This window comes from Rhynchophorus ferrugineus, unplaced genomic scaffold (genome assembly GCF_030347505.1).
Source record: "Rhynchophorus ferrugineus isolate W39M unplaced genomic scaffold, kcgeb_rfMv2 rfM30, whole genome shotgun sequence".
In the NCBI taxonomy this organism is placed as follows: Eukaryota; Metazoa; Arthropoda; class Insecta; order Coleoptera; family Curculionidae; genus Rhynchophorus; species Rhynchophorus ferrugineus.
Genome location: NW_027472609.1, coordinates 1,086,166 through 1,111,163, shown reverse-complemented (window position 1 = coordinate 1,111,163; position 24,998 = coordinate 1,086,166). Strand labels below are relative to the sequence as shown.

General features: G+C 36.4%; 2 long non-coding RNA genes across 2 annotated transcripts in view; both read left to right on the top strand.

The window, feature by feature from the left end:
• The window catches only part of LOC143205901 (uncharacterized), a 33,841-nt gene extending 26,957 nt beyond the window's left edge, over positions 1–6,884 (top strand). Inside the window, exon 2 of the long non-coding RNA XR_013007976.1 lies at positions 6,754–6,884. This is a non-coding gene — a long non-coding RNA (uncharacterized LOC143205901). The remainder of the gene's footprint in view (positions 1–6,753) is intronic.
• An 891-nt stretch (positions 6,885–7,775) lies between these two features.
• On the top strand, positions 7,776–16,809 carry LOC143205906 (uncharacterized). The gene is made up of 3 exons (XR_013007983.1): positions 7,776–7,822; positions 7,918–7,966; positions 16,682–16,809. It is a non-coding gene; the product is annotated as an uncharacterized LOC143205906 (long non-coding RNA).
• The last annotated feature ends 8,189 nt before the right edge of the window (positions 16,810–24,998 follow it).

Sequence of the window (24,998 nt, the reverse complement as noted above, 5' to 3'; positions counted from 1 at the left end):
TTGTACGTACAGATCGTATTGGATGTACTTTCGGTCTTTAACTCCACGGTAGTCATCTCGATTCTTCTGCTGATGTCGGTCTGCGTGCTTACATCCATCATCACTGACCTGGCAAGGACTGCTGGAGAATACTCTCTTGCAATAGGGATTCAATTTTTTGTATTCTCTTATCTGTTTCGTGCTGTATTTGTCCCAATTTTCTGTTTATCATCTCCTCCACCATTGCTTCCGCATTCGTGATGCTCTGGACTTATATAGTATTTGGTATCACGACTGCGGATTTGGCTTTCAGCACCTTTTCTGTTACTATGTCCATTTTCATTAAAATATTCGCGACGCGGTTTCTGTCTGTGGAGATGAATCGATATGTCTTATATTTTAGACAATATCTGTTGGTTACGAGCCTAACTTGCTCAGTCAGATGTCTTGTTCAAAGTCTATCATTTAATTTATATTAAAATTCAGTTCGGTCCCGACCTTCATAGAGTCAAGACGTGTTTTTTCTTTCCCGAAAGCGAGTCTCCGTAAATATCAAATAAAAATATATCTATATATTCTTTACGGTCAATTTCTGTTAACGGTTTCAAAGAACTCCCAGGTACAGTATACGGTGAAACGGCCAACCCAACCTGAAGGAAATAAAAGACTCAAACTCTCAAACAAAAGACGTTCTACGTTTTCCAGAAAAGGGAAAAAGTGGAAGTTAGTGAAAAAAACATTTAATTATAACATCATGGACAACAACATGGATTTGAATATATTATTGAAAGAAAACAAGGAATTAAGAATGAATAATGAGCGTCTGAACCAACAACTGTTGCAATTATCTAGGGATATGGCTGATATCCGTTTGCAACTGCAAGGTCACACGCAAGATACACCAAAAAGGTATACTAATTATGCAGAAGACTACTACACGGATGAAGACGAACTAGCATTAGAGGTAGGGGAACAGTCTGACTGGACCGAAGTAACAAACAAGAAGGATAAAAAGAGGAAGAAGTCTCAGATGACGCCATCGCCAATCGCAAAAAGTGGTATAAATATTAAAAAAAAGAAGCAAGAAAACAAAATCCCTCTGCCCCCTCCGATCAAGGTAAGCAATGTTGGCAATTTTAATTTATTTAGATCAGAAATAAAAGGAGTAGCCTCTGACCGAGTGCAGTTTAAAGCTTTGTCTAACAATGATATTAACGTAACCCTTAACAATGAAACAGACTATAGGAATGTAAAAAAGCATCTCATTGAGATGAAGAAAAACAATTCATTCAATAAACTCGAATATCACACTTATCAGTTAAAAAGTGATAAGTGGTATAGAGTAGTCATTAGAGGATTACCGTCCACAACAGATCAGGACGACATTAAATCGGAATTGCGGGCTTGCGGGCACGAAGTAGTGACCGTCACGCCTATAGCGAAAAAGACAACAAATGTAAATGGCGAAAAACAAATTAAAACTTTTCCGTTGTTCTATGTAGACATGACACAAAAGGAAAATAATAAAAATATATACGACATAAATTATTTATTAGACTGTAGGATAAAAGTGGAACCTCCGAAGAAAAATAATAATATACCACAATGCACAAACTGTCAAAATCTTGGACTCACTAAAAATTTTTGCAGTAGGGAACCAAGATGTGTGAAATGTGCCGGTAAACATCACACAACTCAGTGCAGAAAACAACGCAATAGTGTAGCGACATGCGTGTTGTGCAATGAAAAAGGTCACCCTGCCAATTATAAAGGATGTGCAGTATATCAAAAAAAAAAGAACTCCAGCCAAAGAAAATTACAGCAGAACAACGCTTAAGATAAATTGACAAAGTCAAAAACTCTGAATCAACATCTACCGTTGAAAATAAAAAAACCCATGAAACCGTAAGACCATCGGTCAAAATATAAACGTCAAAATATCAAATGATAAACAAATTGATACGAAACCGCAGAACGCTGCGGCCAACGAGCCAACTATCGTCGACATGATGAAATTGCTCAAAGAATTCCAGACCGAAATGAGACAAAAATTCAGTCAGTTAGCAGACAGGGTGGAAAATAGATATAGCTCTCATATCGGAAACAAATTTTTCTAAAAAAAACTACATTAAAATACGGGGTTATGATGCTTACTGGACACTACACCCCAGTGAACGAGCTCGAGGCGGAACAGCTTTAATAATTAAACAAAATATACAACACTTCTAACAAGAAGAGATAAAAAATGAAGAAATACAAGCTACGATAATTAGTATCGAAAAAAACGGGGCTGAAATAAATATTGGCGCTATATATTGTCCACCGAGACATAAAATGACACAACAACAATATAAAGATATCTTTTCAAAATTAGGCCCACGGTTTATTATTGGTGGAGACTTTAATGTTAAACATACAGCTTGGGGTTCACGAATAATAATACCTGGAAAAGGAAACGAATTACTCGAAGTCATTAACCTTACAAATTGTAATTATCATTCATGGCGCGAACCCACTTACTGGCCCACAGACAGTAATAAAGTCCCAGACCTGCTGGATTTCCACATTACAAAAGGCATCTCATTAAATCAAATTAGTACAGAAAGCTTGTGCGATCTAACATCTGATCACACTCCAGTATTGTTAACACTGGGCGCGACAATCCTAAGAAAAGCAAAAAAGCCTAATCTTACCAACAAATATACTGACTGGGACAAATTCAGATTAATAATGCAGGAACAAATCAGTTTAAAAGTAAGACTTAAAACTATAGATGATCTTGAGCAACAAACCAAACATATAACTGAACAAATTCGGTTAGCTGCAAAAGATGCTACCCCAATTGCAAGAGAGAAATCAGAATATGAAGTACTTTACCCCCTCGAAATTAGAGAAATGATAAAAGAAAGACGAAAAGCTAGAAGAGTATGGCACAGGACCAGAAATGCTGCTGACAAAACCACGTTTAATAGAATTAGTAATCAGACCAATCAAAAGATCAAAAATATAAACAGAATTGCTTTCAAAAGTATTTAAGTGAATTAAGCCCACAAGCAGACAAAGATTATTCGCTATGGAAAGCAACTCGAAGATTTAAAAGACCAATTATTCGAGTACCGCCTATTAAAAATGATCGAAATGAATGGGTTCGACGCGACAATGAAAAAGCTGAATTGTTCGCAGAATATTTAGCTAACATTTTTCGGCCTAATGATATATAATCTACCATGGATACATCTCCTATTTATCAACCCGATTTAGATCTAAATCTAATTTCTCCACTGGAAGTTGCCACTGAAATTGATAACCTCAATCCTAAAAAGGCACCTGGTATTGATGACATTTCACCTGGATTATTGAAAGAACTGCCACGAAAAGCAATCATCATGTTGACATATATATTTAATGCCTGTTTAAGGCTGAAGCATGTCCCGGAATGCTTTAAAGTTGCACAAATAATTATGCTCAAAAAACCTGACAAACCTGCAGAACAAGTCGAATCTTACAGGCCTGTTTCGCTACTACCTGCAATATCAAAGCTATTTGAGAAGCTGATATATAAACGTGTTAAACACTTGGTAACAATACCAGATTTCCAGTTTGGTTTTCGAAATCACCATTCAACTATCGATCAAGTGCACAGAGTAACTGCGTCTATTGAAAGAGCGTTTGAAGAAAAGAAATACTGCCCTGCAATATTCCTGGATGTCTCACAAGCTTTTGATCGGGTTTGGCATTTGGGATTAATCTGTAAGATGAGCAAATTGTTACCGCGTAACTATTGTCAATTGCTGGAGTCATATTTATTCGGAAGAAAATTTAGAGTATCGCACGAAATGGCGTTCTCGACATTTAAAAATATCTCGGCTGGAGTTCCACAAGGTAGCGTCTTAGGCCCTCTCCTGTATCTGCTCTACACTGCTGACATTCCAACAACAAAAGAAACACTTCTTGGAACCTTTGCTGATGACACAGTTATTATGGCAAAAGATATATCTCTGCCTAGGGCAATAGAAAAAGTGCAAGTGGCAGTCAACAAAATCTACAAATGGACAAAAGATTGGAAAATTCAACTTAATAGCTCCAAATCTGTCCACGTTAATTTTGCATTAAGGCGAAATCATCTTGACGGTAGATTAAATTGGAAGCATCACGTTAGACAAAAAGCAAAACACATTAGAACCAAAATAAAACAACTATACTGGTTAGTCGGAAGATACTCTCAACTTGATCTAAAATCAAAGAGGTTGATCTATAATACAATTATAAAGCCAATTTGGACCTATGGGGTGCAAATATGGGGTTGCACTAAAAATTCAAATCAGTTAGTCATACAGCGCTGTCAAAACAAGATTCTTCGATTGATTACCAATGCCTATCGCTATGTAACCAATGAAGAACTGCACGATGACCTGGAAATCAAATGGATTTGCGAAGTTGTGCAGGATTTCGCCTTGAAACACGAAGGAAGATTACTAAATCATTCTAACGTGGAAGCAATACAACTGCTGGACAGCGCACAGGATGTCAAGAGATTGAAACGAACAAAACCATACGAACTTGTGTGAACATTTAGTGTGTATTATTAGTGTAAACTGTAGCTATAAGTTAATAATTAATAAATAATTGTAATTTTATAATTGATGAATATTTAGGGTAAAATGATGTGGCTCAGTGAATGGAGGTAAATCGAAATGAAACAGTGGTGTTTACATTATGTGACCGTTATTTATTGACAATATAAAAGCAATATAAAAAATACAAATAATGAAACGGATGGCAGCGGAGTTACCTGTTGACGAGGCTTGGGCAGTCGATGGTGGCACGTCTAAACCAAACGAGGGTTGAGCACTGAATGACCGAAATACCCTTCAATAATATCCCAGATAAACGTCTCGGGGTTGCCGCCAGCTATTCGGTGTCGGGTTCCAATTGGCACCCCGCCCGTGTTCAACATCTGGGATTATATTTCTGGGTATTTTGTAGACCGTTATTCCACGATGTAAAATTCGACATGCCTCAATTCGCTACAATACTCCCCTGCCAGAATTTTACATAAAATTACTTCAACAAAAATACAAAAATATTTGCAAAAAAAATATCAAATACAAAAAAAAAAAATATGCCAAACAAAAAGGGCTGTGTAAAAAATATGATAGTTCGAAACGGTTGTGATCTGGTACGGCTGTTGATATCTTCCGGTCCTACAGATACCGTTGCATCATCGTCGCTTTGGCACTTGAATGTGGTCCATCGACGACGTTGAAAACAAGCTATTCTTCAGACAGGGCTCCCGTAATCGACGCTGTGGGAGGATCGACTGTTCGACGACGTGGTAGCTTATTTTCTTCGACGACGAGACGTTAGCAATTCTGGTACTTCGGCGAAGACATGACGAGTCTACGGTGAGTGCAATCGGTACCTAGCTTCTGGAGCTGCTCTGTGACTAATCCGTAGTCACATACGTTAGGTTAATTCATAAAAAACAAATAACGACGGTATCCGACCGAAGCTGCCCAAAGCCTTTTAAATCAAAATATCTGCCATTATGACGGAGACGGCGAGCGAAGGAAGACATTATGATTTAAACATAGCGCCGAAAGAAATGTTTAGCCGAGACGCTGATGATTAAGCAGTGACGTAAAAATATTCCAAAAGATTGTGAAATAAAATTTTGAGAAAAAAAAATTTAAAAAAATGAATTGGAAATAATGAAATTAATCGGAATAAAATGAAAATGAATCTAGAAGGTAAAATTGAAAAGGAATCGAATTAAATATATTTAAAATTTTGAAACAAAAAAAAATATAACGGCCACGTAAAATACATACCAAACACCATGTTCCACGTACCCTCCATTCACGAGTCCAAATTCAATTTTCCGAAAGATCACGTCGGGGTCACCACTTTAGGGTAAAAATGATGTGGCTCGGTGAATGGAGGTAAATCGAAATGAAACAGTGGTGTTTACATTATGTGACCGTTATTTATTGACAATATAAAAGCAATATAAAAAATACAAATAATGAAACGGATGGCAGCGGAGTTACCTGTTGACGAGGCTTGGGCAGTCGATGGTGGCACGTCTAAACCAAACGAGGGTTGAGCACTGAATGACCGAAATACCCTTCAATAATATCCCAGATAAACGTCTCGGGGTTGCCGCCAGCTATTCGGTGTCGGGTTCCAATTGGCACCCCGCCCGTGTTCAACATCTGGGATTATATTTCTGGGTATTTTGTAGACCGTTATTCCACGATGTAAAATTCGACATGCCTCAATTCGCTACAAATACATACTGATGTATTTTCTCGCACTCGTCTTGCTTGCTAATTAATCCAAGCACATAGGAAAAGTAGTAATAAATTAATTGTAATAATAATAATAATTAAGATTATACTAAGCGTATCTAATAAAGATGTTATAAAAAAGAACATTAATTTATTTCATTAATTTAGAGTAGAATATAGTAGAATATAATATAATTTTTAAAATATTTTTTTAAAGATATTGATGACAATTTTACGGTTTTCCACTTTTGAAATTCCTATCCTTTGATTGCTTAAGTTCATGCTAGATGTCGCGCGCCGCTTGTTCTCTTTCTCTAGTTAATATTTTCGCAATTAATTTGTAGATTTTGTAGATTATTTCTTATATTCCCGTTTTGATTACTATCTTTTCCTTTTATTAATTAAATTAGAATTACCCGTAATTTATGTTGTTGGATATTGTTTTCGTCTCTCATTCTTTATTTTATTATTGTTGTGTTTTTAGGTTTTCTTATGGATTAGACCGATCTTGTGTGATTTGGCGACCTACGACTTGTTTGTTTTACCCCCTCACACCACTTGGAGATTTTGTCGGACACCATCTGTGTCACTAGGAAATTTGCTTGTGCTTGACGATTGAATACCACCAGACTAGGATTGTACTTTTGTATGAATATTTGGTATTATTTCAGGGTGAGTTTAGATATCATCTTTATCCGCCTTTTCTTATTCGGAATTGATTAATTAGATGACCCTTGTGTTTTGATTTTGTAAGGCATGAAGTCCACTGAGATTACCACTCCGTGGGACGGTGAAGTGACGCCGTCAATATGTTTTGATGTTGTTTAACTACCTTTGTTTTATTTTATTTTCTTGTTAGTTATTTTCCCACCAGGATATCAGCAGTGTATTTATGTTTTTTCTATTTTTTAGGTTATCTGCGTCCAGATTCTTTGGCAGAATTGACCGTGATTTATTTGGAGATGATATATCCGAAGCTATCCGTGGCACCATGCAGCCCTTCTGTACTCGATGATTAAACGCTATCAGATTAGGATTTTACTTTTGCTTGGGTACTTTCGGGTATGTTGAATATTATATTTGTTTTTATTAGACTTATCTGTTCGAAAATGTATTAATTAGATGACTTATGTGTTTTGATTTGCAAGGTATGAGGTCTATTGAGATTACAACCCCGTGGGTCGGTGCAGTAACTTCGTGAATGTGTTTCATATTGTTCAACTACTTTTATTGCCAATCATCCTCTCATAGGGATATCAACAGTTTATTTATGATTTTTTATGTTTTAGGTTAGGGATTCTTTGGCAGAGTTGATGGAATTGATTGTGTCCTAGTGGTGGAAAGCATTTTGGGACTATTGATACTATGAATTTGCTAGTTTTCTACACCATAAGATGAGTATTATTTGTCTTGTTTTATGAGGTGTGTCTCTGTCCTTTGAATGATTGTTTTAAATGATTGTGTTTTATGCAAAGGTTGTTAGGAGGTTATTTTGCGAAGATAGATACGACCTTGACGATATGAGATGATATGAATTTATGCCATCTCATTTGGTAAATTAGAAAATTTGTATTTCTTCATGGATTTTGATATTATTTGTCTATTTGAGCAGTCCTTAACCCCATTTACTTATTCTCTTTATTTTTAGGTAGGTTGGGCGACAAAACGAGACTCCTATGATTGTGTATGTGATGAAGGTGCGGATCTGTAGTGCTATTGCTCACACTAAAGCAAACCATCAGCACCTCTCGATCTTCTCCATGCCGTTTTACATGATTGAAGCATATTCTCCCATGCTCGTCGTTCCGGATGGTCAGCTTATTTTAATTGTTTAATGGTTCCTATAATTTGGCTTTTTTTTCTTGCTTATTATTATTATATTAATTACTTAATGATGCTTTTATTATAGCAACCATTATTTTGACTTAAAAAACTATGTAATAGTTGCATGCAGTAGCGCTAACATCTAATAATAGTATGCCTAATATTAATCATTTTGAATGTCTATTTGTGGGATTGTGGAATTGTCTGTGCCTATCTCTATGTTTCTCAAGGGGCATCTCTTATATGTATAGAGAGTTATCTTGACATAGCTATTATTCGTATTGTGCTTTATTGGTTTAATTAATAATGAGGGTTTATATTACTGATTTCTTCTTGTTGTTTTTGTTATTATCAGTTGTCAGTTCTGGGATTGCTGGACTTCAGCGATATTTTCTTCATTAATAACTTTGTTTGCCCAATCATTCAATATTTCAATTTTCTTCTTGTTTGTTTTGTTGAGTGCATTTCTCATTTCCATCTGATCATTCGGAATTTTATAAAGATCTCTGGCGCTCAACCTTTCGGCGTTTGTGCATTAATTTATGATGACTATCTTCTTGATCTTGGCTGCATCCGCATACTCCTTACGTGATTTCCAGTATGAATCTCTTGATGTATGCTTCCATGTTTCCATGGTTTGTTATCAGTTGCACTGCTTTTCGGTTTAGCTCTAAACTTTCAAACCCTACTGTTTTGCAGTGCTTGTAAGTGTTGACGGCATGCATATCGCCATGTTTTTCTTCTAGTATTCTTATGGCTTATTGTATGGCTAGAAATTCAGCTAATCTCTGTTAATTCCATTTTCTTCTAGCCTGATGCATGCCTCTTCCTCCGTCCCGTCGCTCCTGCTTTTTCCTGCTTCACATTAGCATCCATCCATACCTTCGCTATGTGTCTTCCTATCTCGTACTGCTCGGTCCCCAACGAATCCACGGTTTTTCCCATGGCCAGCACATGTATTTTTACTCCGCCCTTGGCGGGCCTTGTCTATAACCGCATTTTTCTGCCGCTCATGCTCTTGGTTCGGCTTCTATTGGTAGAGGAACTACTCCTGCGATTACTTGTAGCGCGCTCGTCGGTGCTGTTTTAAACGCGCCGGTGATTAGTATTGGGGCGTATCTTTGAATCGCGTTTAGCTTCCTCTGAGTGTGTACTTTATTTACGTACCGTCCCCATTTCTCGGACCCTTATAATATGGCTGGCTTTACGACTCTCTCGTATACATTTTTAATTATGTCCCTTACCTTATTTCCGTACTTCCTGCTTATGGATCCCGCCGTTTTGGCGACGACGGTTTCGACCTTTTCTTTAATCGCATTCAGATTGTTAATGTATATTTTTGTCTTATCCAATATTACTCCCAATTACCTCATCTGGTCTTTAGGAGTTATGATTTCTTCGTTTAATTTAATTCCTATCTTCAGAAATCTGGTCCTCCTGGTTACTACTGGGATTTATCTCTTGCGGTCATTTCTTCTTTTCTTCAATTCTTCCATCGTAAAGGGGATCTCCTTTGGATATATCATAGTTTCCGATTTTTCTATATTGTAATGTGCTCTTGAATATTCTTTCCATTCTAAGCATTTGCGCCAGCATTTGTTCCATTCTTCTTTAATTTCAGTAGGTGTTCGATGGCTGATTGCGATGATTTCGTCGTCGGCGAACGTTTGTGCTCTCACATGTGTCTGTTGTGTGTCAATATCAGCTATCTTATCGAACCAGGAGTTGATATTAATCAACCATAGAGTCGGGCCTATGCTCGACCCTTATGGGCACCCCTTCTCTATTCCGAACTCGATTTTGTTGCTGATTACCTGTTGTTTTTTAAGTTCATTATGACCCAGTCTAGTTCAGCTTCTTGTATTTCTTCTTCGTCTTCTTCTTGTTTGCTCCATTCTCCATTGGTGACCCTTGTCATGATCCTTACAAGTTGTTCTTTTTCTTCCTCCTCTTGTTTTGGATGATATTTTTCTACCTTTTCTTTCTCCAGGTTATACATATTGCCCGGTTCGGCATCTTCCATTATTTCAACTATTTTCCCCCTGCTGACTCCTAGAGTCTTTATTATTTTCCAGACTCTATGCCATGGTTCAATGTCGAATGTGTTTTCTATTTATAATTATTTCTTCTACATGCTTCTTCTTCTTTTCTTTGACAAGCTTCTTGAATGCTCGCTTCATTACTCCATAGGGAGTGAGGGAATCACGAGGTCGGTCTTATCCCCGTCTTCTCGTCTGATCGAATCGGATTTTCTTCTAAGTTCCAATTTCTTCTGTTGGCGTTCTCCATCCCATCATTCGTTGTCTTGTTTTATTATTATGGTGGTTGTTTTTAACAGTTTAGTAGATTTCTTGAAAGCTGCTTGCATTTGCTCCGCTTGTTTTTCAATTTCGTCTATTTGCATCGTCGCCCTTATTTCTGTACTCGCGACTAGCAACCCGTCAGTGACTCTTTGCCAGCTGGTCCCGTGGTAATCAAACTTTTTCTTCGATGTCTTATTTCTCTGGGGTTTACCCTCTATTTCGAAGAGGATGTGTTTGTGGTCGCTTAGTGTCTCTTCAGTTTCTTGTACCGTCCAGTTGATCACGTTCACTTCTCGTCACTCATCAATGTTGCTGTTTCCACTACTACTGATAAAGGTGGGAGCTGTTTGTTCATTCTGCACTAATTCCAGTCGGTATGATATGGTCTAGATTATCAGATTTGAACCTTTGTTGTTATACAATAAACATAAAGTGTGCTTGGCATTAAAATCACCAGCTACTATCCATTTCTTCTGGTATTTCTGCCATTGTTCTTCTTTTTCTTCTAAGCAATTTATGTTGTCTCCTGTCTGATGCGCGTATACGTTGGTGATTAGTAAATCGCAGTCTAATAGTTTGACTCTGACTTTGTCCGGTCCCGACATTTCTTAGTTCTTGTTGCTGGTTCTCGCACCAAGATTATGTCGTATTTTTCTTTGTCGGCTTTCGCTCTCATGAGCGTGCTGGCCTGGATGCCTTTTTCGATGTTTATCTGTAGGATTTTTAGAGCCATTTCTGTTTCATTTCTTCGATGGCTTCTTCTTTTCTTTTCTTGTATATTGGACAGGTTCTATCATTTACTCTATTGTTGGAGTTTACCTCCGGTGCTCCTGCTCATTTGCAGTTCGCACAATTCGTGGTGCTACTCTTGCAGTCCCTTCCCCCGTGCGGTCCAGCACATATATAACAACACTGTGCGCTTCTACAATGTATCTGCTTGTGCCCGAATCTGCTGCATTTATAGCATAGTAAAATTGCGTTGAAATCATCAACGAATTGTCTCAAGTACCCTACAAAGACTTTGCCCTTTTTTAACACTGCTCTGTATATGCTGGGAATTGTTTCGATTATAACGTTGTTTCTTTCTGGGTTTTTGCATATATATTTCTTTACTACCTTGATGATTTCTTCTGGTTCTTCGTTGTTGTCAGTCTTTTTTCTTTCTTCTTGGATGATGTTCATATTCTCTTCGTTTTGATCAGCCAGATCTTCTATTATTTGTTGGTCTGTGATCTCCCTGGATACCCCTGGGATTCTTAATTTGGGACGTTTTTCACTATTATCGATTTTGATACCATGTACAGAGCTTATTTTTTCTATCAGGTCTTTCTTTTGTTTCTGATCTTTACAGATCAGTGATACCAGTCCATGTCTGTGTACTCTTACGTGTTTGAGGCCATCTCCTGCTAACTCTTTACGGGTTAGCTTGCCTCTGATGGCGGCTAATGTCTCAGCGTCACTTGCTTTTTCCTTTCTGATTTTAAGTTCGTGTATATTATTAATCTGTTTCGGATTTTGCCATTCTAGATTATGTCTGGTGGATTTCGATGCCTTTGACTGGGCTTTTTGTGGCTTCGACAGTGTTTTATTTTCATTATTCTTTTTTGTCGCCGCGACCTCATTGTACGTACAGATCGTATTGGATGTACTTTCGGTCTGTAACTCCACGGTAGTCATCTCGATTCTTCTGCTGATGTCGGTCTGCGTGCTTACATCCATCATCACTGGCCTGGCGAGGACTGCTGGAGAATACTCTCTTGCAATAGGGATTCTATTTTTTGTATTCTCTATCTGTTTCGTGCTATATTTATCCCAATTTTCTGTTTCTGTTTCTGTATTCGTTTGCAACTGCAAGGTCACACGCAAGATACACCAAAAAGATATACTAATTATGCAGAAGACTATTACACGGATGAAGACGAACTAGCATTAGAGGTAGGGGAACAGTCTGACTGGACCGAAGTAACAAACAAGAAGGATAAAAGGAGGAAGAAGTCTCAGATGACGCCATCGCCAATCGCAAAAAGTGGTATAAATATTAAAAAAAAGAAGCAAGAAAACAAAATCCCTCTGCCCCCTCCGATCAAGGTAAGCAGTGTTGGCAATTTTAATTTATTTAGATCAGAAATAAAGGGAGTAGCCTCTGACCGAGTGCAGTTTAAAGCTTTGTCTAACAATGATATTAACGTAACCCTTAACAATGAAACAGACTATAGGAATGTAAAAAAGCATCTCATTGAGTTGAAGAAAAACAATTCATTCAATAAACTTGAATATCACACTTATCAGTTAAAAAGTGATAAGTGGTATAGAGTAGTCATTAGAGGATTACCGTCCACAACAGATCAGGACGATATTAAATCGGAATTACGAGCTTGCGGGCACGAAGTAGTGACCGTCACGCCTATAGCGAAAAAGACAACAAATGTAAATGGCGAAAAACAAATTAAAACTTTTCCGTTGTTCTATGTAGACATGACACAAAAGGAAAATAATAAAAATATATACGACATAAATTATTTACTAGACTGTAGGATAAAAGTGGAACCTCCGAAGAAAAATAATAATATACCACAATGAACAAACTGTCAAAATCTTGGACACACTAAAAATTTTTGCAGTAGGGAACCAAGATGTGTGAAATGTGCCGGTAAACATCACACAACTCAGTGCAGAAAACAACGCAATAGTGTAGCGACATGCGTGTTGTGCAATGAAAAAGGTCACCCTGCCAATTATAAAGGATGTGCAGTATATCAAAAAAAAAAGAACTCGAGCCAAAGAAAATTACAGCAGAACAACGCTTAAGACAAATTGACAAAGTTAAAAACTCTGAAACAACATCTACCGTTGAAAATAAAAAAAAACCATGAAACCGTAAGACCATCGGTCAAAAATATAAACGTCAAAATATCAAATGATAAACAAATTGATACGAAACCGCAGAAAGCTGCGGCCAACGAGCCAACTATCGTCGACATGATGAAATTGCTCAAAGAATTCCAGACCGAAATGAGACAGAAATTCAGTCAGTTAGCAGACAGGGTGGAAAAATTGAAGAAATCCGGATTGGGGAAATCTACCCAAAACAAGCTAAAGAGAAATCAAAATGAGTAATTCTTTTTTAAGAATTATAACTTGGAACGCAAACGGACTAAATCAAAGAGTCCGGGAACTAGAATTATTCTTAAAAACAAATAACATAGATATAGCTCTCATATCGGAAACACATTTTTCTAAAAAAAACTACATTAAAATACGGAGTTATGATGCTTACTGGACACTACACCCCAGTGAACGAGCTCGAGGCAGAACAACTTTAATAATTAAACAAAATATACAACATTTCTAACAAGAAGAGATAAAAAATGAAGAAATACAAGCTACGATAATTAGTATCGAAAAAAACGGGGCTGAAATAAATATTGGCGCTATATATTGTCCACCGAGACATAAAATGACACAACAACAATATAAAGATATCTTTTCAAAATTAGGCCCACGGTTTATTATTGGTGGAGACTTTAATGTTAAACATACAGCTTGGGGTTCACGAATAATAACACCTGGAAAAGGAAACGAATTACTCGAAGCCATTAACCTTACAAATTGTAATTATCATTCAGGGCGCGAACCCACTTACTGGCCCACAGATAGTAATAAAGTCCCAGACCTGCTGGATTTCTACATTACAAAAGGCATTTCATTAAATCAAATTAGTACAGAAATCTTGTGCGATCTAACATCTGATCACACTCCAGTATTGTTAACACTGGGCGCGACAATCCTAAGAAAAGCAAAAAAGCCTAATCTTACCAACAAATATACTGACTGGGACAAATTCAGATTAATACTGCAGGAACAAATCAGTTCAAAAGTAAGACTTAAAACTATAGATGATCTTGAGCAACAAACCAAACATATAGCTGAACAAATTCGGTCAGCTGCAAAAGATGCTACTCCAATTGCAAGAGAGAAATCAGAATATGAAGTACTTTACCCCCTCGAAATTAGAGAAATGATAAAAGAAAGACGAAAAGCTAGAAGAGTATGGCACAGGACCAGAAATGCTGCTGACAAAACCACGTTTAATAGAATTAGTAATATAAACAGAATTGCTTTCAAAAGTATTTAAGTGAATTAAGCCCACAAGCAGACAAAGATTATTCGCTATGGAAAGCAACTCGAAGATTTAAAAGACCAATTATTCGAGTACCGCCTATTAAAAATGATCGAAATGAATGGGTTCGACGCGACAATGAAAAAGCTGAATTGTTCGCAGAATATTTAGCTAACATTTTTCGGCCAAATGATATATAATCTACCATGGATACATCTCCTATTTATCAACCCGATGTAGATCTAAATCTAATTTCTCCACTGGAAGTTGCCACTGAAATTGATAACCTCAATCCTAAAAAGCACCTGGTATAGATGACATTTCACCTGGATTATTGAAAGAACTGCCACGAAAAGCAATCATCATGTTGATATATATATTTAATGCCTGTTTAAAGCTGAAGCATGTCCCGGAATGCTTTAAAGTTGCACAAATAATTATGCTCAAAAAACCTGACAAACCTGCAGAACAAGTCGAATCTTACAGGCCTATTTCGCTACTACCTGCTATATCAAAGCTATTTGAGAAGCTGATATATAAACGTGTTAAACACTTGGTAACAATACCAGATTTCCAGTTTGGTTTTCGAAATCACCATTCAACTATCGATCAGTGCACAGAGTAACTGCGGCTATTGAAAGAGCGTTTGAAGAAAAGAAATACTGCCCTGCAATATTCCTGGATGTCTCACAAGCTTTTGATCGGGTTTGGCATTTTGGATTAATCTGTAAGATGAGCAAATTGTTACCGCGTAACTATTGTCAATTGCTGGAGTCATATTTATTCGAAAGAAAATTTAGAGTATCGCACGAAATGGCGTTCTCGACATTTAAAAATATCTCGGCTGGAATTCCACAAGGTAGCGTCTTAGGACCTCTCCTGTATCTGCTCTACACTGCTGACATTCCAACAACAAAAGAAATACTTCTTGGAACCTTTGCTGATGACACAGTTATTATGGCAAAGATATATCTCTGCCTAGGGCAATAGAAAAAGTGCAAGTGGCAGTCAACAAAATCTACAAATGGACAAAAGATTGGAAAATTCAACTTAATAGCTCCAAATCTATCCACGTTAATTTTGCATTAAGGCGAAATCATCTTGACGGTAGATTAAATTGGAAGCATCACGTTAGACAAAAAGCAAAACACATTAGAACCAAAATAAAACAACTGTACTGGTTAGTCGGAAGATACTCTCAACTTGATCTAAAATCAAAGAGGTTGATCTATAATACAATTATAAAGCCAATTTGGACCTATGGGGTGCAAATATGGGGTTGCACTAAAAATTCAAATCAGTTAGTCATACAGCGCTGTCAAAACAAGATTCTTCGATTGATTACCAATGCCTATCGCTATGTAACCAATGAAGAACTGCACGATGACCTGGAAATCAAATGGATTTGCGAAGTTGTGCAGGATTTCGCCTTGAAACACGAAAGAAGATTACTAAATCATTCTAACGTGGAAGCAATACAAGTGCTGGACAGCGCACAGGATGTCAAGAGATTGAAACGAACAAAACCATACGAACTTGTGTGAATATTTAGTATGTATTATTAGTGTAAACTATAGCTATAAGTTAATAATTAATAAATAATTGTAATTTTATAATTGAGGAATACATACTGATGTATTTTCTCGCACTCGTCTTGCTTGCTAATTAATCCAAGCACATAGGAAAAGTAGTAATAAATTAATTGTAATAAGAATAACAATTAAGATTGTACTAAGCGTATCTAATAAAGATGTTATAAAAAAGAAATTTAATTTATTTCATTAATTTAGAGTAGAATATAGTAGAATATATTATAGTTTTTAAAATATTTTTTTAAAGATATTGATGACAATTTTACGGTTTTTCACTTTTGAAATTCCTATCCTTTGATTGCTTAAGTTCATGCTAGATGTCGCGCGCCGCTTGTTCTCTTTCTCTAGTTAATATTTTCGCAATTAATTTGTAGATTTTGTAGATTATTTCTTATATTCCCGTTTTGATTATCTTTTCCTTTTATTAATTAAATTAGAATTACCTGTAATTTATGTTGTTGGATATTGTTTTCGTCTCTCATTCTGGAGAATTGACGTACCCGCATGGGAGGTTATGTCTTCGTTCTGTTTATATGTTTTGTTTATTTTATTTTATTATTGTTGTGTTTTTAGGTTTTCTTATGGATTAGGCCGATCTTGTGTGATTTGGCGACCTACGACTTGTTTGTTTTACCCCCTCACACCACTTGGAGATTTTGTCGGACACCATCTGTGTCACTAGGAAATTTGCTTGTGCTTGACGATTGAATACCACCAGACTAGGATTGTACTTTTTTATGAATATTTGGTATTATTTCAGGGTGAGTTTAGATATCATCTTTATCCGCCTTTTCTTATTCGGAATTGATTAATTAGATGACCCTTGTGTTTTGATTTTGTAAGGCATGAAGTCCACTGAGATTACCACTCCGTGGGACGGTGAAGTGACGCCATAAATATGTTTTGATGTTGTTTAACTACCTTTGTTTTATTTTATTTTCTTGTTAGTTATTTTCCCACCAGGATATCAGCAGTGTATTTATGTTTTTTCTATTTTTTAGGTTATCTGCGTCCAGATTCTTTGGCAGAATTGACCGTGATTTATTTGGAGATGATATATCCGAAGCTATCTGTGGCACCATGCAGCCCTTCTGTACTCGATGATTAAACGCTATCAGATTAGGATTTTACTTTTGCTTGGGTACTTTCGGGTATGTTGAATATTATATTTGTTTTTATTAGACTTATCTGTTCAAAAATGTATTAATTAGATGACTTATGTGTTTTGATTTGCAAGGTATGAGGTCTATTCAGATTACAACCCCGTGGGTCGGTGCAGTAACTTCGTGAATGTGTTTCATATTGTTCAACTACTTTTATTGCCAATCATCCTCCCATAGGGATATCAACAGTTTATTTATGATTTTTTATGTTTTAGGTTAGGAATTCTTTGGCAGAGTTGATGGAATTGATTGTGTCCTAGTGGTGGAAAGCATTTTGGGACTATTGATACTATGAATTTGCTAGTTTTCTACACCATAAGATGAGTATTATTTGTCTTGTTTTATGAGGTGTGTCTCTGTCCTTTGAATGATTGTTTTAGATGATTGTGTTTTATGCAAAGGTTGTTAGGAGGTTATTTTGCGAAGATAGATACGACCTTGACGATATGAGATGATATGAATTTATGCCATCTTATTTGGTAAATTAGAAAATTTGTAATTCTTCATGGATTTTGATATTATTTGTCTATTTGAGCAGTCCTTAACCCCATTTACTTATTCTCTTTATTTTTAGGTAGGTTGGGCGACAAAACGAGACTCCTATGATTGTGTATATGATGAAGGTGCGGATCTGTAGTGCTATTGCTCAAACTAAAGCAAACCATCAGCACCTCTCGATCTTCTCCATGCCATTTTACATGATTGAAGCATATTCTCCCATGCTCGTCGTTTCGAATGGTCAGCTTATTTTAATTGTTTAATGGTTCCTATAATTTGGCTTTTTTTTCTTGCTTATTATTATTATATTAATTACTTAATGATGCTTTTATTATAGCAACCATTATTTTGACTTAAAAAACTATGTAATAGTTGCATGCAGTAGCGCTAACATCTAATAATAGTATGCCTAATATTAATCATTTTGAATGTCTATTTGTGGGATTGTGGAATTGTCTGTGTCTATCTCTATGTTTCTCAAGGGGCATCTCTTATATGTATAGAGAGTTATCTTGACATAGCTATTATTCGTATTGTGCTTTATTGGTTTAATTAATAATGAGGGTTTATATTACTGATTTCTTCTTGTTGTTTTTGTTATTATCAGTTGTCAGTTCTGGGATTGCTGGACTTCAGCGATATTTTCTTCTTCATTAATAACTTTGTTTGTCCAATCATTCAATATTTCAATTTTCTTCTTGTTTGTTTTGTTGAGTGCATTTCTCATTTCCATCTGATCATTCGGAATTTTATAAAGATCTCTGGCGCTCAACCTTTCGGCGTTTGTGCATTCATTTATGATGACTATCTTCTTGATCTTGGCTGCATCCGCATACTCCTTCCGTGATTTCCAGTCTGAATCTCTTGATGTATGCTTCCATGTTTCCATGGTTTGTTATCAGTTGCACTGCTTTTCGGTTTAGCTCTAAACTTTCAAACCCTACTGTTTTGCAGTGCTTGTAAGTGTTGACGGCATGCATATCGCCATGTTTCTCTTCTAGTATTCTTATGGCTTCTTGTACGGCTGGAAATTCAGCTACTCTCTGTTAATTCCATTTTCTTCTAGCCTGATGCATGCCTCTTCCTCCGTCCCGTCGCTCCTGCTTTTTCCTGCTTCACATTAACATCCATCCATACCTTCGCTATGTGTCTTCCTATCTCGTACTGCTCGGTCCCCAACGAATCGACGGTTTTTCTCATGGCCAGCACATGTATTTTTACTCCGCCCTTGGGCCCTGGGCGTATCTTTGAATCGCGTTTAGCTTTCTCTGAGTGTGTACTTTATCTACGTACCGTCCCCATTTCTCGGACCCTTATAATATGGCTGGCTTTACGACTCTCTCGTATACATTTTTCATTATGTCCCTTACCTTATTTCCGTACTTCCTGCTTATTGGTCCCGCCGTTTTGGCGACGACGGTTTCGACCTTTTCTTTAATCGCATTCAGATGGTTAATGTATATTTTTGTCTTATCCAATATTACTCCCAATTACCTCATCTGGTCTTTAGGAGTTATGATTTCTTCGTTTAATTTATTTCCTATCTTCGGAAATCTGGTCCTCCTGGGTACTACTGGGATTTATCTCTTGCGGTCATTTCTTCTTTTCTTCAATTCTTCCATCGTAAAGGGGATCTCCTTTGGATATATCATAGCTTCCGATTTTTCTATATTGTAATGTGCTCTTGAATATTCTTTCCATTCTAAGCATTTGCGCCAGCATTTGTTCCATTCTTCTTTAATTTCAGTAGGTGTTCAATGGCTGATTGCGATGATTTGGTCGTCGGCGAACGTTTGTGCTCTCACATGTGTCTGTTGTGTGTCAATATCAGCTATCTTATCGAACCAGGAGTTGATATTAATCAACCATAGAGTCGGGCCTATGCTCGACCCTTGTGGGCACCCCTTCTCTATTCCGAACTCGATTTTGTTGCTGATTACTTGTTGTTTTTTAAGTTCATTATGACCCAGTCTAGTTCAGCTTCTTGTATTTCTTCTTCGTCTTCTTCTTGTTTGCTCCATTCTCCATTGGTGACCCTTGTCATGATCCTTACAAGTTGTTCTTTTTCTTCCTCCTCTTGTTTTGGATGATATTTTTTTACCTTTTCTTTCTCCAGGTTATACATATTGCCCGGTTCTACATCTTCCATTATTTCAACTATTTTCCCCCTGCTGACTCCTAGAGTCTTTATTATTTTGCAGACTCTATGCCATGGTTCAATGTCGAATGTGTTTTCTATTTATAATTATTTCTTTTACATGCTTCTTCTTCTTTTCTTTGACAAGCTTCTTGAATGCTCGCTTCATTACTACATATTCCCTCACGAGGTCGGTCTTATCCCCGTCTTCTCGTCTGATCGAATCGGCTTTTCTTCTAAGTTCCAATTTCTTCTGTTGGCGTTCTCCATCCCATCATTCGTTGTCTTGTTTTATTATGATGGTGGTTGTTTTTAACAGTTTAGTAAATTTCTTGAAAGCTGCTTGCATTTGCTCCGCTTGTTTTTCAATTTCGTCTATTTGCATCGTCGCCCTTATTTCTGTGCTCGCGACTAGCAACCCGTCAGTGACTCTTTGCCAGCTGGTGCCGTGATAATCAAATTTTTTCTTCGATGTCTTACTTCTCTGGGGTTTACCCTCTATTTCTAAGGTTTGTGGTCGCTTAGTGTCTCTTCAGTTTCTTGTACCGTCCAGTTAATCACGTTCACTTCTGGTCACTCATCAATGTTGCTGTTTCCCCTACTACTGATAAAGGTGGGAGCTGTTTGTTCATTCTGCACTAATTCCAGTCGGTATGATATGGTCCAGATTATCAGATTTGAACCTTTGTTGTTATACAATAAACATAAAGTGTGCTTGGCATTAAAATCATCAGCGACTATCCATTTCTTCTTGTATTTCTGCCATTGTTCTTCTTTTTCTTCTAAGCAATTTATGTTGTCTCCTGTCGGATGCGCGTATACGTTGGTTATTAGTAAATCGTAGTCTAATAGTTTGACTATGACTTTGACCGGTCCCGACATTTCTTAGTTCTTGTTGCTGGTTCTCGCACCAAGATTATGTCATATTTTTCTTTGTCGGCTTTCGCTCTCATGAGCTTGCTGGCCTGGATGCCTTTTTCGATGTTTATCTGTAGGATTTTTAGAGCCATTTCTGTTTCATTTCTTCGATGGCTTCTTCTGTTCTTTTCTTGTATATTGGACAGGTCCTATCATTTACTCTATTGTTTGAGTTTACCTCCGGTGCTCCTGCTCTTTTGCAGTTCGCACAATTCGTGGTGCTACTCTTGCAGTCCCTTCCCCCGTGCGGTCCTGCATATATTTAACAACACTGTGCGCTTCTACAATTTATCTGCTTGTGCCCGAATCTGCTGCATTTATAGCATAGTAGAATTGCGTTGAAATCATCAACGAATTGTCTCAAGTACCCTACAGAGACTTTGCCCTTTTTTAACACTGCTCTGTATATGCTGGGAATTGTTTCGATTATAACGTTGTTTCTTTCTGGGTTTTTGCATATATATTTCTTTACTACCTTGATGATTTCTTCTGGTTCTTCGTTGTTGTCAGTCTTTTTTCTTTCTTCTTGGATGATGTTCATATTTTCTTCGTTTTGATCAGCCAGATCCTTTATTATTTGTTCGTCTGTGATCTCCCTGGATACCCCTGTGATTCTGAATTTGGGACGTTTTTCACTATTATCGATTTTGATACCATGTACATAGCTTATTTCCAGTCCACAGTCCATGTCTGTGTACTCTTACGTGTTTGAGGCCATCTCCTGCTAACTCTTTACGGGTTAGCTTGCCTCTGATGGCGGCTAATGTCTCCGCGCCACTTGCTTTTTCCTTTCTGATTTTAATTTCGTATATATTATTAATCTGTTTCGGATTTTGCCATTCTAGATTAGGTCTGGTGGATTTCGATGCCTTTGACTGGGCTTTTTGTGGGTTTGGCAGTGTTTTATTTTCATTATTCTTTTTTGTCGCCGCGACCTCATTGTACGTACAGATCGTATTGGATGTATTTTCGGTCTGTAACTCCACGGTAGTCATCTCGATTCTTCTGCTGATGTCGGTCTGCGTGCTCACATCCATCATCACTGGCCTGGCGAGGACTGCTGGAGAATACTCTCTTGCAATAAGGATTCTATTTTTTGTATTCTCTTGTCTGTTTCGTGCTGTATTTGTCCCAATTTTCTGTTTATCATCTCCTCCACCATTGCTTCCGCATTCGTAATGCTCTGAATATTCGCGACGCGGGTTCTGGCTGTGGAGATGAATCGATATGTCTTATATTTTAGACAATATCTGCTGGTTACGAGCCTAACTTGCTCAGTCAGATCTTTCATGACGTCAGCCAGTTCAGTTGCACTCAATCCGCGCAGTCCTCGTCTGTAGAATTCGAAGTCAATGGTACTGTCTGTCTCTACTATCTTAGTATTCTCCATTATAGTGTCTAGAACGCTGTCTCTAGATTCCACTGAGCTTCTTGCGCTCCCTCTCCTGCTCCTGCCCCCGTTCACTTTAGCAGGAGCGGTCACAATGTTCCCCAACCCGCTCTCGCTACTAACGGATATGCTCCTTGATCTGAGCTGTCTAGTAGTTGTGACCCTATTGTCGATATTTCTTTCGATGACGATTTTGATAGTTTTATCCATTATATATAAATTTATTAAATATTAATAATAAAGGTTAATAATAGTTATAAGTATTAGAAGATGCCTATTAGTCGATATACCGATTTGGACAATTTATAAGCTGTTTCGATGAAATACGTTTCGAGATAATAATTAATTCAATATATTCCTGGAAATTACTCTAACAATTACTAATAAAGAGATTATAAATACCGAAAATTCACTAAGAAATAATATAACAAGATCTGTTCTAAAGCTCTAAATATTCAATATTTCTTGGTATATTCAATGTGAATCTATGATCACTCGTAATGCACCACACCTACAGTTCTAAGGATATGTTACTGCTAGTATTGGGAATAATCGACTATCGACTGTTCAGTAAATGACTATTTTTTACTATCGACATTTTAGTCCGCTATTTTTGGTTCGACTGTTTTCAGTCATTATTTTCGGTCCGACTGATTTTATTACTATTTACTATCGGCTGTTTCAGTCATTTATGTTTAGTTACTATTTTCAAATGCATGAAAGTAATGCGCCGAATTTATGTTTATATAGATTTATATGTAATATATGTGGTTTTATGTTTTTTTTTAATTTGCTTGTGAATAACTATATATTGTAAATTAATGTAGCAGCATTTTGGAACGCTAGGTTTCGGGGGCAATAAATTTAAATTGTAAATGATAAATAGTAAGATACTTTTGACTAGTATAATAGGTAATACTTTGTTTGGACTGGTATAATAGGTAATACTTTTTTCACGATTTTTGTCCAAGTGTCTTGTTTGTCGAAACTTTTTTCCTAAAATCTTCAAAACTAAAATTAGGTTCCAAAGGTTTCAGAAATTGTATAGATCCAAAAGATTTGAAGAATTTTTTACAGTAGCAGATGTTAAATTTCCTTTAAAAATATTAACTGTAAAGAGGTGAATAAAGTATATTAAATATTTGTAATAAATACATTTTCTGATAGGAAAACTCTACTTTAATATTCAACAGATTTTATTTTGTTGGCTATTAAGAAGAACACCACGGTTTTTATTTGTTAACGAATGGACTATCTTAACAGAATGTGTTCAACTTTTAGAGCCCATTGAAATAATTGCCACCGGGTTATCTGGTGAAAGATATCCCAACGATGTCTTTAATTATACGGTTAATAAAAGGACTGCAACATTCCATCAAATCCAGGATTTTAACAAGTGAATGGGGAAAAAATGGTAAAATTGTCTATTAGATGTCATCAATAAAAGACTGGCTATTTGAGAAATAAATACGATATGCGCGAAATCCACATTTTTAGGTCCTAGATATAAAAAAGCAGGATTTGGTATTGCAAATAATGCTGAGGCGATACAAAAAGTTATCACAAAATAGATTTGTTCTGTTCTAACTTCAAAAAATACAAATATAGTTCCATAACTCGAAATTCAAGACAAAGCTACTGACCAAGAATGTATTGACATCTGGAGATATTTTTGATAAAAAAATGGCTAGAATGAAAGAAATAATTACTCCAAGTACTGCAGCAACTTTACAGATTTAGCAATATTTGGAAAAATTCCATTTATTGGCCGTTTAGAAAATCCATTGAATTTTGGCAAACCCATAAAATGGAACTACCTGAATTATGTCAGTTACACGTAAAATATTCCTCTATACCCGCAGTGTCTGTCCCCTGGGAACGAGTTGTTTCAAAATCCGGGCAAATAATTAACGTTGAAGTTAATAATTAACGAAAAGTTGCACGTGATAATATTCATAGTAATTTAAAAATATTTCCGTTCAAAAATAAAAAAAAATTTATTTCAAAAGGGTTTGGTAGTTATTGTACGATCATTTTTAGGTTCATCATGGTTTAGATTTTTCAATGATTAGGTATATGTTTACATTTTATATAGTAGTTATGGTTATTGAAAATCTTTAGTTATTAGGTTTTATTTAAGTTGTATTGTACTATTTATATTTATTATGCTATGTTATTTAAAAATAGCAATTAATATATTAAAAAACGATAAAACATTTGTAGTGTTCTTATTCCATTCCTTTTTACACATCCACAGATCCATTCATATAAAAGTAATCCTACTTCTTCTTTTTTAAAGTTATCTAGGGAATGAATATTTATACACGTCTGTCTCGCTTATACCACCATTAGAGAATATAAAGACATTTAAAATTAACTGCTCCAAGCATTTATCTCCGTCCGTTCCTATCTCACATTTTATACAGACTAGAATTCGTACATCTTCGTCTGACATCACCAATGGAAAAAAAGTCGAACCGTGCATTTAATTGAAAATAGTAATTACTATTTCGTATAGTATATATAGTATTACAATTTTTTTGACCATCTGTTTTGCGACTATCGACTGTTTTCAGTCGATAGTTCCCAACGCTAGTAAAAATTATGTTAAGTTCAATTCAAGTACTATTTTGTTACTGTTTAGTTACTACTTTGATTTTGAGGCATTCTTGTTTGCATTATTGAATATATTGTATCCATAATCTACAAAATGAATATATATATAATCTAGGAATATATAGCAAATATATTTTCTTATGTCATTTTGTAATTGGTAGTACTGAG